The following is a 12,770-nucleotide window of genomic DNA, read 5'->3' on the forward strand; positions in this document are numbered from 1 at the left end:
CCATGTATCAATCAGAGGCCAGGCTAACCTTCTTGTTCCAATAAGAACGATAACTTAGGTGCACCATTTCTTATTGGAACCCTCCATGAAGTCCTGCCTGAAATACTCCTAGATGTAAAGCCACCCCCTTTGTTGATTTTAGCTCCCTGAAGCCAACCCTGTAAGCCGTGTCCTCAGTCGCCCCTCCCGGCATCAGAGCAACGGCAAACAATCGGGCATCTGAGAGTGCTGTCCAGAGCAGTCACAATGGAGCACTCTGATGGGGCTAAAACATTGTCGCGGGTGGTTCTGGGTACGTATCGTCAGGCCCCCGTTCCCTCCCTCCCTCCCTCCGTGAAAGCAAGGGCAGACAATCATTTCGCGCCTTTTTTCCTGAGTTACCTGTGCAGACGCCATACCATGGCAAGCATGGAGCCCGCTCAGGTAACCGTCACCCTATGTCTCCTGGGTGCTGGCAGACGCGGTACGGCTTTGCTGCACTGTAGCAGCAACCCATTGCCTTCTGGCAGCAGACGGTGCAATACGATTGGTAGTCGTCCTCGTCGTGTCCGAGGTGCTCCTGGCCACGTCGGCTGGGAGCGCCTGGGCAGACATGGGTGCAGGGACTAAATTTGGAGTGACTTGACCAGGTCATTCTCTTTAGTCCTGCAGTCAGTCCTATTGAACCATCTTATGGTGAGCGGGCAGGCGATACGGACTGCTAGCAGTCGTACTGTACCATTTTCTGCCAGGCAGGCAAGAGATGAGGATTGCTAGTAGTCGTATTGTACCATGTTCTGCCAGGCAGGCAAGAGATGAGGATGGCTAGTAGTCGTATTGTACCATCTTCTGCCAGGCAGGCAAGAGATGAGGATGGCTAGCAGTCGTACTGTACCATCTTCTGCCGAGCAGCCATGAGATGTGGATGGCATGCAGTCCTTCTGCACCGTCTGCTGCCAGCCAAAGATGTAAAAGATAGATGGAGTGGGTCAAAACAAGAAATAGACCAGATTTGTTTTGTACTCATTTGCCTCCTCCCCTGTCTAGGGGACTCATTCCTCTAGGTCACACTGCAGTCACTCACAGAGAAGGTGCAGCGAGGTAAATCTAGCCATGTATCAATCAGAGGCCAGGCTAACCTCCTTGTTCCAATAAGAACGATAACTTAGGTGCACCATTTCTTATTGGAACCCTCCGTGAAGTCCTGCCTGAAATACTCCTTGATGTAAAGACACCCACTTTGTTGATTTTAGCTCCCTGAAGCCAACCCTGTAAGCCGTGTCGTCAGTCGCCCCTCCCTCTGTCAGAGCAACGGCAGACAATCGTTCCGCGCCTTTTTTCTGTGCGGACGCCATACCAAGGCAAGCATGGAGGCCGCTCAGCTCACTTTGGCAATTAGGAGCACATTAAACACTACACGCATTATCCAGCAGTATATGCAGCACCAGAACCTGGCAAAGTGATACCGGGCAAGGAGGCGACGTCAGCGCGGTCACGTGAGTGATCAGGACATGGACACAGATTTCTCTGAAAGCATGGGCCCTGCCAATGCATGCATCATGGTGCTAATGGGGCAGGTTCATGCTGTGGAACGCCGATTCTGGGCTCGGGAAACAAGCACAGACTGGTGGGACCGCATAGTGTTGCAGGTCTGGGACGATTCCCAGTGGTTGCGAAACTTTCGCATGCGTAAGGACACTTTCATGGAATTTTGTGACTTGCTTTCCCCTGCCCTGAGGCGCATGAATACCAAGATGAGAGCAGCCCTCACAGTTGAGAAGCGAGTGGCAATAGCCCTGTGGAAGCTTGCAACGCCAGACAGCTACCGGTCAGTTGGGAATCAATTTGGAGTCGGCAAATCTACTGTGGGGGCTGCTGTGATGCAAGTAGCCCACGCAATCAAAGATCTGCTGATATCAAGGGTAGTGACCCTGGGAAATGTGCAGGTCATAGTGGATGGCTTTGCTGCAATGGGATTCCCTAACTGTGGTGGGGCTATAGACGGAACCCATATCCCTATCTTGGCACCGGAGCACCAAGCCGCCGAGTACATAAACTGCAAGGGGTACTTTTCGATAGTGCTGCAAGCTCTGGTGGATCACAAGGGACGTTTCACCAACATCAACGTGGGATGGCCGGGAAAGGTGCATGATGCTCGCATCTTCAGGAACTCTGGTCTGTTTCAAAAGCTGCAGGAAGGGACTTTATTCCCAGACCAGAAAATAACTGTTGGGGATGTTGAAATGCCTATATGTATCCTTGGGGAGCCAGCCTACCCCTTAATGCCATGGCTCATGAAGCCGTACACAGGCAGCCTGGACAGTAGTCAGGAGCTGTTCAACTACAGGCTGAGCAAGTGCAGAATGGTGGTAGAATGTGCATTTGGACGTTTAAAGGCGCGCTGGCGCAGTTTACTGACTCGCTTAGACCTCAGCGAAACCAATATTCCCACTGTTATTACTGCTTGCTGTGTGCTCCACAATATCTGTGAGAGTAAGGGGGAGACGTTTATGGTGGGGTGGGAGGTTGAGGCAAATCGCCTGGCTGCTGGTTACGCGCAGCCAGACACCAGGGCGGTTAGAAGAGCACAGGAGGGCGCGGTACGCATCAGAGAAGCTTTGAAAACCAGTTTCATGACTGGCCAGGCTACGGTGTGAAAGTTCTGTTTGTTTCTCCTTGATGAAACCCCCCGCCCCTTGGTTCACTCTACTTCCCTGTAAGCTAACCACCCGCCCCTCCTCCCTTCAATCACCGCTTGCAGAGGCAATAAAGTCATTGTTGCTTCACATTCATGCATTCGTTATTCATTCATCACACAAATAGGGGGATGACTACCAAGGTAGCCCAGGAGGGGTGGTGGAGGAGGGAAGGAAAATGCCACACAGCACTTTAAGCACAGCACTTTAAAAGTTTACAACTTTAAAATTTATTGAATGACAGCCTTCTTTTTTTTGGGCAATCCTCTGTGGTGGAGTGGCTGGTTGGCCGGAGGCCCCCCCACCGCATTCTTGGGCGTCTGGGTGTGGAGGCTATGGAACTTGGGGAGGAGGGCGGTTGGTTACAGAGGGGCAGCAGTGGCAGTCTGTGCTCCAGCTGCCTTTGCTGCAGCTCAACCATACACTGGAGCATACTGGTTTGGTCCTGCAGCAGCCTCAGCATTGAATCCTGCCTCCTCTCATCACGCTGCTGCCACATTTGAGCTTCAGCCCTGTCTTCAGCCCGCCACTTACTCTCTTCAGCCCGCCACTTACTCTCTTCAGCCCGCCACCTCTCCTCCCGGTCATTTTGTGCTTTTCTGCACTCTGACATTATTTGCCTCCACGCATTCGTCTGTGCTCTGTCAGTGTGGGAGGACAGCATGAGCTCGGAGAACATTTCATCGCGAGTGCGTTTTTTTTTCTTTCTAAGCTTCACTAGCCTCTGGGAAGGAGAAGATCCTGTGATCATTGAAACACATGCAGCTGGTGGAGAAAAAAAAAGGGACAGCGGTATTTAAAAAGACACATTTTATAAAACAGTGCTACACTCTTTCAGGGTAAACCTTGCTGTTAACATTACATACATAGCACATGTGCTTTCGTTACAAGGTCGCATTTTGCCTCCTCCCACCGCGTGACTACCCCCTCAACCTTCCCCCCTCCCTGTGGCTAACAGCGGGGAACATTTCTGTTTAGCCACAGGCAAACAGCCCAGCAGGAATGGGCTCCTCTGAGTGTCCCCTGAAGAAAAGCACTCTATTTCAACCAGGTGACCATGAATTATATCTCACTCTCCTGAGGATAACACAGAGAGATAAAGAACGGCTGTTGTTTGAATGCCAGCAAACATACACTGCAATGCTTTGTTCTACAATGATTCCCGAGTACGTGTTACTGGCCTGGAGTGGTAAAGTGTCCTACCATGAAGGACGCAATAAGGCTGCCCTCCCCAGAAACCTTTTGCAAAGGCTTTAGGACTACATCTAGGAGAACCGCAAATGCCAGGGCAAAGTAATCCTTTCACATGCTTGCTTTTAAACCATGTATAGTATTTTAAAAGGTACACTCACCAGAGGTCCCTTCTCCGCCTGCTGGGTCCAGGAGGCAGCCTTGGGTGGGTTCGGGGGGTACTGGCTCCAGGTCTAGGGTGAGAAACAGTTCCTGGCTGTCGGGAAAACCGGTTTCTCCGCTTGCTTGCTGTGAGCTATCTACAACCTCCTCCTCATCATCATCTTCTTCGTCCCCAAAACCTGCTTCCGTATTGCCTCCATCTCCATTGAAGGAGTCAAACAACACGGCTGGGGTAGTGGTGGCTGAACCCCCTAAAATGGCATGCAGCTCATCATAGAAGCGGCATGTTTGGGGCTCTGACCCAGAGCGGCTGTTCGCCTCTCTGGTTTTCTGGTAGGCTTGCCTCAGCTCCTTCAGTTTCACGCGGCACTGCTTCGGGTCCCTGTTATGGCCTCTGTCCTTCATGCCCTGGGAGATTTTGACAAAGGTTTTGGCATTTCGAAAACTGGAACGGAGTTCTGATAGCATGGATTCCTCTCCCCAAACAGCGATCAGATCCCGTACCTCCCGTTCGATCCATGCTGGAGCTCTTTTGCGATTCTGGGACTCCATCATGGTCACCTGTGCTGAAGAGCTCTGCATGGTCACCTGCAGCTTGCCATGCTGGCCAAACAGGAAATGAGATTCAAAAGTTCGCGGTTCTTTTCCTGTCTACCTGGCCAGTGTATTTGAGTTGAGAGTGCTGTCCAGAGCGGTCATAATGGAGCACTCTGGGATAGCTCCCGGAGGCCAATACCATCGAATTGTGTCCACAGTACCCCAAGTTCGAGCCAGCAATGTCGATTTAAGCGCTAATCCACTTGTCAGGGGTGGAGTAAGGAAATCGATTTTAAGAGCCCTTTAAGTCGAAATAAAGGGCTTCATTGTGTGGACGGGTGCAGGTTTAAATCGATTTAACGCTGCTAAATTCAACCTAAAGTCCTAGTGTAGACCAGGGCCCAGGGGCGTGTGCGGCACTGTTGCCCTGCAAGAGATCTGTTGCTCACAGAAATCTACTGAGCTTTGCTCATCCGCAAGCTGCCCTTCCAGCGCCTGGTGCATGAAATCACCCAGGACTTCCAAACTGACTTGTGCTTTCAGAGCTCGGCTGTTGTGGCCCTGCAGGAGGCGAGCAAAGCCTACTTGGTGGGGCTCTTTGAGGACACCAACCTTTGTGCTATTCACGGCAAGAGAGTCACCATTATGCTTAAGGACATCCAGTTAGCCCGGCGTATCCAGGGTGAGCGGGCTTAAAGGCTGCACCCCTGCATTCTGACTACTTGAATACGCCATACGTTCCAGCCGCTCCCACAGCACTCTCTGCACCCATTCCCCACTCTGGTTCTGCCTGTCACTGCTAAATTCTGCAGAGACAATCAACATTTTTTTAGGACTACCCTCACAACTGAAGGATAAATTAAGAAGCACAAAAATACATTCTATTTAGACCTAGACTTCCAACTTAGTTATTTTCACACTGGAAGATGTCTGAAAATGAAAAACCATAAATACACATACAAGTCTGGTTTTAGAAAGCAAAACGACATTTATTACAAACTGCCTCCAGAGATCCTAAGCAGCAGAAACTATCATTCTTCTTCAAGTACTTGCTCATGTCGATTCCATGTTAGCTGTGTGTGTGCCGCGTGCCCTCCTGCCAAAGATTTCCCTGCTAGTTGTATCCATAGGGCTGACTCTAGTATCCCCTGGTGGCCTGCACTCATGCACCAGCATAAGGGGTGCTGCCAGCCCCGCACTCCTCCGGTTCCTTCTTACTGCCCATGACGGCTGCTGGAACAGTCCTCTTCTCTTGCTTCGGCAAGCCTCCCCTAGTGGTTTACAGATCTCTTCTTGTAAATAGTTAGTAGTTGTCAGTTCTAGTTCTTGTTAGTTAGCTAGTCCCCTTAAGGGACGTTGCTCCAGGGACGGGGCATGCTCTGATCCTTGGGCTTCAAACCATGTGCACCCTATACTAAACTCATGCCAGTGCCGGTGAGCAACCCCCATTCCAGCTGCCAAAAATGCTTGGGGGAGGCTCAAGTCCAAGATAAGTGCAGGATCTGCAGGGGCTTAGAATCATAGACTATCAGGGTTGGAAGGGACCTCAGGAGGTCATCTAGTCCAACCCCCTGCTCAAAGCAGGACCGATCCCCGACTAAATTGTCAAGCCTGACCTTAAAAACTTCTAGGGAAGGAGATTCCACCACCTCCCTAGGTAACGCATTCCAGTGTTTCACCACCCTCCTAGTGAAAAAGTTTTTCCTAATATCCAACCTACTCTCCCCCACTGCAACTTGAGACCATTACTCCTCGTTCTGTCATCTGCTACCACTGAGAACAGTCTAGAGCCATCCTCTTTGGAACCCCCTTTCAGGTAGTTGAAAGCAGCTATCAAATCCCCCCTCATTCTTCTCTTCTGAAGACTAAACATCCCCAGTTCCCTCAGCCTCTCCTCATAAGTCATGTGTTCCAGTCCCCTAATCATTTTTGTTGCCCTCCGCTGGTCTCTTTCCAATTTTTCCACATCCTTCTTGTAGTGTGGGGCCCAAAACTGGAGACAGTACTCCAAATGAGGCCTCACCAATGTAGAATAGAGGGGAACAATCATGTCCCTTGATCTGCTGGCAATGCCCCTACTTATACATCCCAAAATGCCATTGGCCTTCTTGGCAACAAGGGCACACTGTTGACTCATATCCAGCTTCTTGTCCACTGTAACCCCTAGGTCCTTTTCTGCAGAACTGCTGCCGAGCCATTCGGTCCCTAGTCTGTAGCTGTGCATTGGATTCTTCCGTCCTAAGTGCAGGACTCTGCACTTGTCCTTGTTGAACCTCATCAGATTTCTTTTGGCCCAATCCTCCAATTTGTCTAGGTCCCTCTGTATCCTATCCCTACCCTCCAGGGTATCTACCTCTCCTTCCAGTTGAGTGTCATCTGCAAACTTGCTGAGGGTGCAATCCATACCATCCTCCAGATCATTTATGAAGATATTGAACAAAACCGGCCCCAGGACCAACCCCTGGGGCACTCCAATTGATACCGGCTGCCAACTAGACGTGGAGCCATTGATCACTACCTGTTGAGCCCGACAATCTAGCCAGCTTTCTATCCACCTTATAGTCCATTCATCCAGCCCATACTTCTTTAACTTGCTGGCAAGAATACTGTGGGAGACCATGTCAAAAGCTTTGCTAAAGTCAAGGAACAACACGTCCACTGCTTTCCCTTCATCCACAGAGCCAGTTATCTCGTCATAGAAGGCAATTAGATTAGTCAGGCATGACTTACCCTTGGCGAATCCATGCTGACTGTTCCTGATCACTTTCCTCTCCTCTAAGTGCTTCAGAATTGATTCCTTGAGGACCTGCTCCATGATTTTTCCAGGGACTGAGGAGAGGCTGACTGGCCTGTAGTTCCCAGGATCCTCCTTCTTCCCTTTTTTAAAGATGGGCACTACATTAGCCTTTTTCCAGTCATCCGGGACCTCCCCCGATCACCATGAGTTTTCAAAGATAATGGCCAATGGCTCTGCAATCACATCCGCCAACTCCTTTAGCACTCTCGGATGCAACGCATCCGGCCCCATGGACTTGTGCTCGTCCAGCTTTTCTAAATAGTCCCAAATAGTCACTTCTTTCTCCACAGAGGGCTGGTCACCTTCTCCCCATGCTGTGCTGCCCAATGCAGTAGTCTGGGAGCTGACCTTGTTCGTGAAGACAGAGGCAAAAAAAGCATTGAGTACATTAGCTTTTTCCACATCCTCTGTCACTAGGTTGCCTCCCTCATTCAGTAAGGGGCCCAAACTTTCCTTGACTTTCTTCTTGTTGCTAACATACCTGAAGAAACCCTTCTTGTTACTCTTAACATCTCTTGCTAGCTGCAACTCCAGGTGTGATTTGGCCTTCCTGATTTCACTCCTGCAAGCCCGAGCAATATTTTTATACTCATCACTGGTCATTTGTCCAATCTTCCACTTCTTGTAAGCTTCTTTTTTGTATTTAAGAGCAGCAAGGATTTCACTGTTAAGCCAAGCTGGTCGCCTGCCATATTTACTATTCTTTCTACACATCGGGATGGTTTGTCCCTGTAACCTCAATAAGGATTCTTTAAAATACAGCCAGCTCTCCTGGACTCCTTTCCCCCTCATGTTATTCTCCCAGGGGATCTTGCCCATCAGTTCCCTGAGGGAGTCAAAGTCTGCTTTTCTGAAGTCCAGGGTCTGTATTCTGCTGCTCTCCTTTCTTCCCTGTGTCAGGATCCTGAACTCGACCATTTCATGGTCACTGCCTCCCAGGTTCCCATCCACTTTTGCTTCCCGTTTTTGCTTCTGGCCACATACCCAAAAATATGGTTTTCTTCAAAGATAAGGACTGGCTGCTTCCCCACCCAGCCTTTCTATCCAACATAGTGTTGCAATTTCACATCAGTCAAGACATCTTTCTGCTGGTCTTCTTCCCCAAACCTCACAAGACAGAAGAAGAACAGCATCTGCATTCTCTGGACATTAGAAGGGCCATAGCCTTTTATATTGATAGGACAAGACCCTTGTGCAAATCGATGCAGCTTTTTGTTGCGGTAGCAGACAGAATGAAAGGGCTCCAGGTGTCAGCCCAGAGGAACTTGTCCTGGATCACGGCCTGTACCTGGGTCTGCTGTGAGCAAGTGGGGACCCCGCCTCCGGCCATCATAAGGGCCCACTCAACAAGGGCACAAGCATCTTCAGCGGCTTTCCTACCACAAATACCAATACAGGACATTATCAGGGCCGTGACATGGTCATCCGTGCACATATTTGTGTCTCACTACGCCACTACCCAAGAGGCCAGAGACAATGCAAGTTTCAGAAGAGCTGTGTCCCTGGACTCCTAGCCCACCTCCAGAGATGCTGCTGGTGAGTCACCTAACAGGGAATTGACATGAGCAAGCACTTGAAGAAGAAAAAATGGCTACCTATCTTTCGTAACTGTTCTTCGAGATGTGTTGCTCATGTCAATTCCATGACCCACTCTCCTTCCCCACTGTCTGAGTGGACAGCGAGAAGAAACTGGAGGGGTGTGGGGCATAGGCGCTGACTTCTACTGGCGCCAGTGGGTGCTCGACTCCCTTCTGCCTGGCCCCGCCCTGCCCCAACTCCACCCTGCCCCGCCCCCTCCCGCCCCCATTCCAGCCCCTTCCCCAAAGTCCCCGCCCCAACTCCGCCCCCTCCTTGCCCCTATTCCGACTCCTTTCCCAAATTCCCTCCCTGGCCCCACCTCTTCCCCGCCTCCTCCCTTGAGCGGGCCACATTCCTGCTCCTCCCCCCTCCCTCCCGGAGCTTGCTACAGCTGTTTGGTGGTGGCAAGCGCGGGGAGGTAGGTGGAGGAGCAGGGACACGGCGCGCTCAGAGGAGGAGGCGGAGGAGGAGGTGAGGTGGGGCGGGGAGGGGAACTTGGCTGCTGGTGGGTGCAGAGCACCCAGCCCTGGAGCACCCACGGAGTCGGCGCCTATGGTGCGGGGCCAGCGGCGCCCCTTATGCAGGCGCATGAGTGCAGGGCTTTAGGGAAGACTAGCGCCAGCCCTACGAATACCACTAGGGGCAAAATCTCCGGCAGCAGGGTGCATGCGGCACACGCACACCTAACATGGAATGGACGTGAGCAGCACATCTAGAAGAACAACGGATATGAAAGGCAGGTAACTGCGTTTTTATACGCTTCCTGATCAACCCCCGCAGTCTGAAGTAGAAAGTCAGGACCTGCATATCAATTCAGCAAGTATGAACCTGTCATTGTGGCAAGGTTTAAGTCAGGAAAACGAGTAGTGCGGTACCACGGAAGTTGCACCTCTAGTGGTAAGGAGCTGATGATATTTCCAGAGACACTCTGCTTGGAACCAGCGCAACTGAAGATCCTGTACGATGAGCTACAAACCAATAAAGCCAAAGATACCACAGATTATCTTAAAACAAAAAAACCAAACCAAAGATCATGCAGATGAGCATGTCAGCAATGAAGCAGGTCAAAGCTGTCTTCCTGCTGAAATAGGTTTGAAGTTCCCATCTGATAAAAGTCACTTTCCAGATTCAGTATTATCACCTGCCCTATTGCGTATGCTTCATGTATTGATTCTTGCCAGTCCACTGGAAGTGATATACCAACTGGACAGTTTCCATTTTTCCCGACGAACTACCATTTTTCCTTTTCATTTTACAGAATGAAAAATGCACTGCATGTAGATTTGCATGCCAACTGCCTAACATACCCATATCTTTCCGATTATGCATACTGTCACATTTGTTGGTTGTCCAGGAATACAGACACTCACAAATCAATGTGGGTAATAGATTTTCAAATGACGGGAAGAATATGTTAACATCAACGTCTCTTAATGGGAGGAGCAAACAACATAAGCAGTCATATAGCAGCTCTACAGTTCACAAAGGGTCATAGTATCAATGCTTGTTTTCATAAACAAGCAGCTGAAAATATTAGGAAATGGCAAGAAATACTAAAAATATTGCTTGACACGGTCAAAATTTTAGCTAGTTTACATCTCTCCTTCCATAGCCACTGTGAAGTGTTGGACAGCAACAGTTGTGATATGTACTTGAGCATAATTAAGCTACTTGCCAGACATAATACAGCTTTTGCCCAACATATCAGTGACACCAAGAGAACCAAATACAGTACTTGAGCAAGACAATTACTGATGAACTTATGAGTCTTTTGGCATCAGAAACCAGGAGGTGCATGTTTAATAGCTACAAATAAGCTAAGTTTTTGTTACTGTCACTGCAGATGCAACCACGGATATTAGCCATGTTGATCAAATAGCCATTTTGCTTCGTTGTGTTGGTATTGAGCATACCAAAGGAAAAGTAGCTATAAAATATCACTTTGTTAGTTTTGTGGCAATGAGACAGATGCTGCATCCTTGTATGACCAGTTAACTAATGTTTTATTCTGCAGTTATGGATTACAACCCAAATATATGTCTGGACAGTGATATGATGGGACCAATGTTATGGCTGGGGATCATGGAAGTTTGCAAGCAAAAATGAGAGAATAGCTTTCAGGAAAGGGAGACAACGTGTATGCACCATACATCCATTGTCCAGCACATCAGATTAACCTAGTTTTGGTGCATGCTGCTGAAGTTAAGGCCAGTCTGGCCCTGAAGGTTTTCACAACTTTGCAGGAAATATATAAATGTTTTGCGAACTCTAATCATTGATTGGAAAAACTAAAGATTAAGTCTAAAAATAATCTGTATCTTCAAACTCTTACTTGAGAGAGTACAGTTTTGCAAAGAGAAGAGGAACTTGATGGTGCACTGAAGAAGTTGGAAGGATTGATGCAACAGATGAAATTGGACAGGCTTCTGAAGAACAAAGGAGTCCTTTAAATTTAAAGGTACTCTGCAAGACTAGATGGGCAGTGTGAATGAAAGCCACTGAGGCAATGATAGTAAATTTTCAGAGTATAATTGAATGCCTAGAAGATGGAATTGTTATTGAATGCAAGAGTTGTGAGACATATGTTGAGCAAAAAGCAACCTGTCTTTGATGGGTTGGATGTTCTACCTCTACCTGTTATAGTGGCCTAGGATCTTAGTCACGGTGGCTGCAGTCTCTGGAGTCCTTTGGTCAAAGAAAATTGATCTGTTTCAAGTGCTCTGGATATTTGAGAGCACAGTGAATGAGCTATGCAAATTCAGATCTGAAGAAAAGTGTGAGGAAATTATAAAAGAATCTCACAACAGGTAAGAAGCAATAGGTTTTGAAAGTGCAAACTATTCAAGTCACAGGAAGAGACATGTACACCGCCGGGATGATGAATTTGCACATGATTCTGTGTTAGAAGCAAAAGATAACTATCAAAGGAAATATTTGACGTCTTAGACAATATGATTGGGGAACTAAAATCTCAGTGTGAGAGATATGAAGAGGTCGTTATTCTATCTGGTTTCCTCCATCCCAGACAACTTCAGAATAACTTTAGAAAAGTCAAAGGAGGAAGTTCTTAAACTCAGAGGAATTCACAAGATTATGTCTTTCAAGAGGTATTATTTTACAAAAGACATAGAGGTGTTCAATTTGTCAGTTGGAGTCCAGAGCTACTTGAATTTCATAGTGTCAAGCTCTCTTGATGATGTTTTACCTTACCAGAAATGGAAATGTGTTGAATCTTTCTCACCCTACCAAGTGGCTGGTGATGAATGTGCGAAAAGCACATTAGGATGTGTCAAAAACTATATGTGTTCAACACTATTACAGACAGGGCGGTGTGACCTTGCTCTCCTTAAAACAGAGAAAGATGAGATCGCAAGGTTGGAGCTGGACAGAATCATAGAGCACTTTGCCAAGGAAACATGTTGCTGTGGTGGGAGGTTCCAATACATGGAAATGCAAGCCAGCACAGTTAGAGTCCACTTTTGTTTAGGCCTGTGATTTTTGATTGGGGTGTTTGTGTGTGTTTTGTTTTTTTCCTCTTCATGTTTAAATAAGCCTAAGGCGACGTGACCATTGAACCCCAGGCAGCGGATTTGCTGACCAAACTCTGACCCTTAAACCTGCCCCTGCCTGGATTCAGTCATGACCTGCAGCAGCTCCGGCTTTCCCATTCCCCTTGGACAACCCCATCCCTCTGTCCCTACACTCTGCTCTTGGCCTGGGGTCCCCCATGTACCTCAGTCCTCCCCTGTAGCACCCACTTGTTCTTACAGTTACGAGACCCAGGCAGGGCTGGGTCAGGGCCCCTCAACCCTAGGGCCGGGGTCGCGGGC

Source organism: Lepidochelys olivacea (genome assembly GCF_965140295.1).
Source record: "Lepidochelys olivacea isolate rLepOli2 genome assembly, chromosome: 1".
NCBI lineage: Eukaryota > Metazoa > Chordata > Testudines > Cheloniidae > Lepidochelys > Lepidochelys olivacea.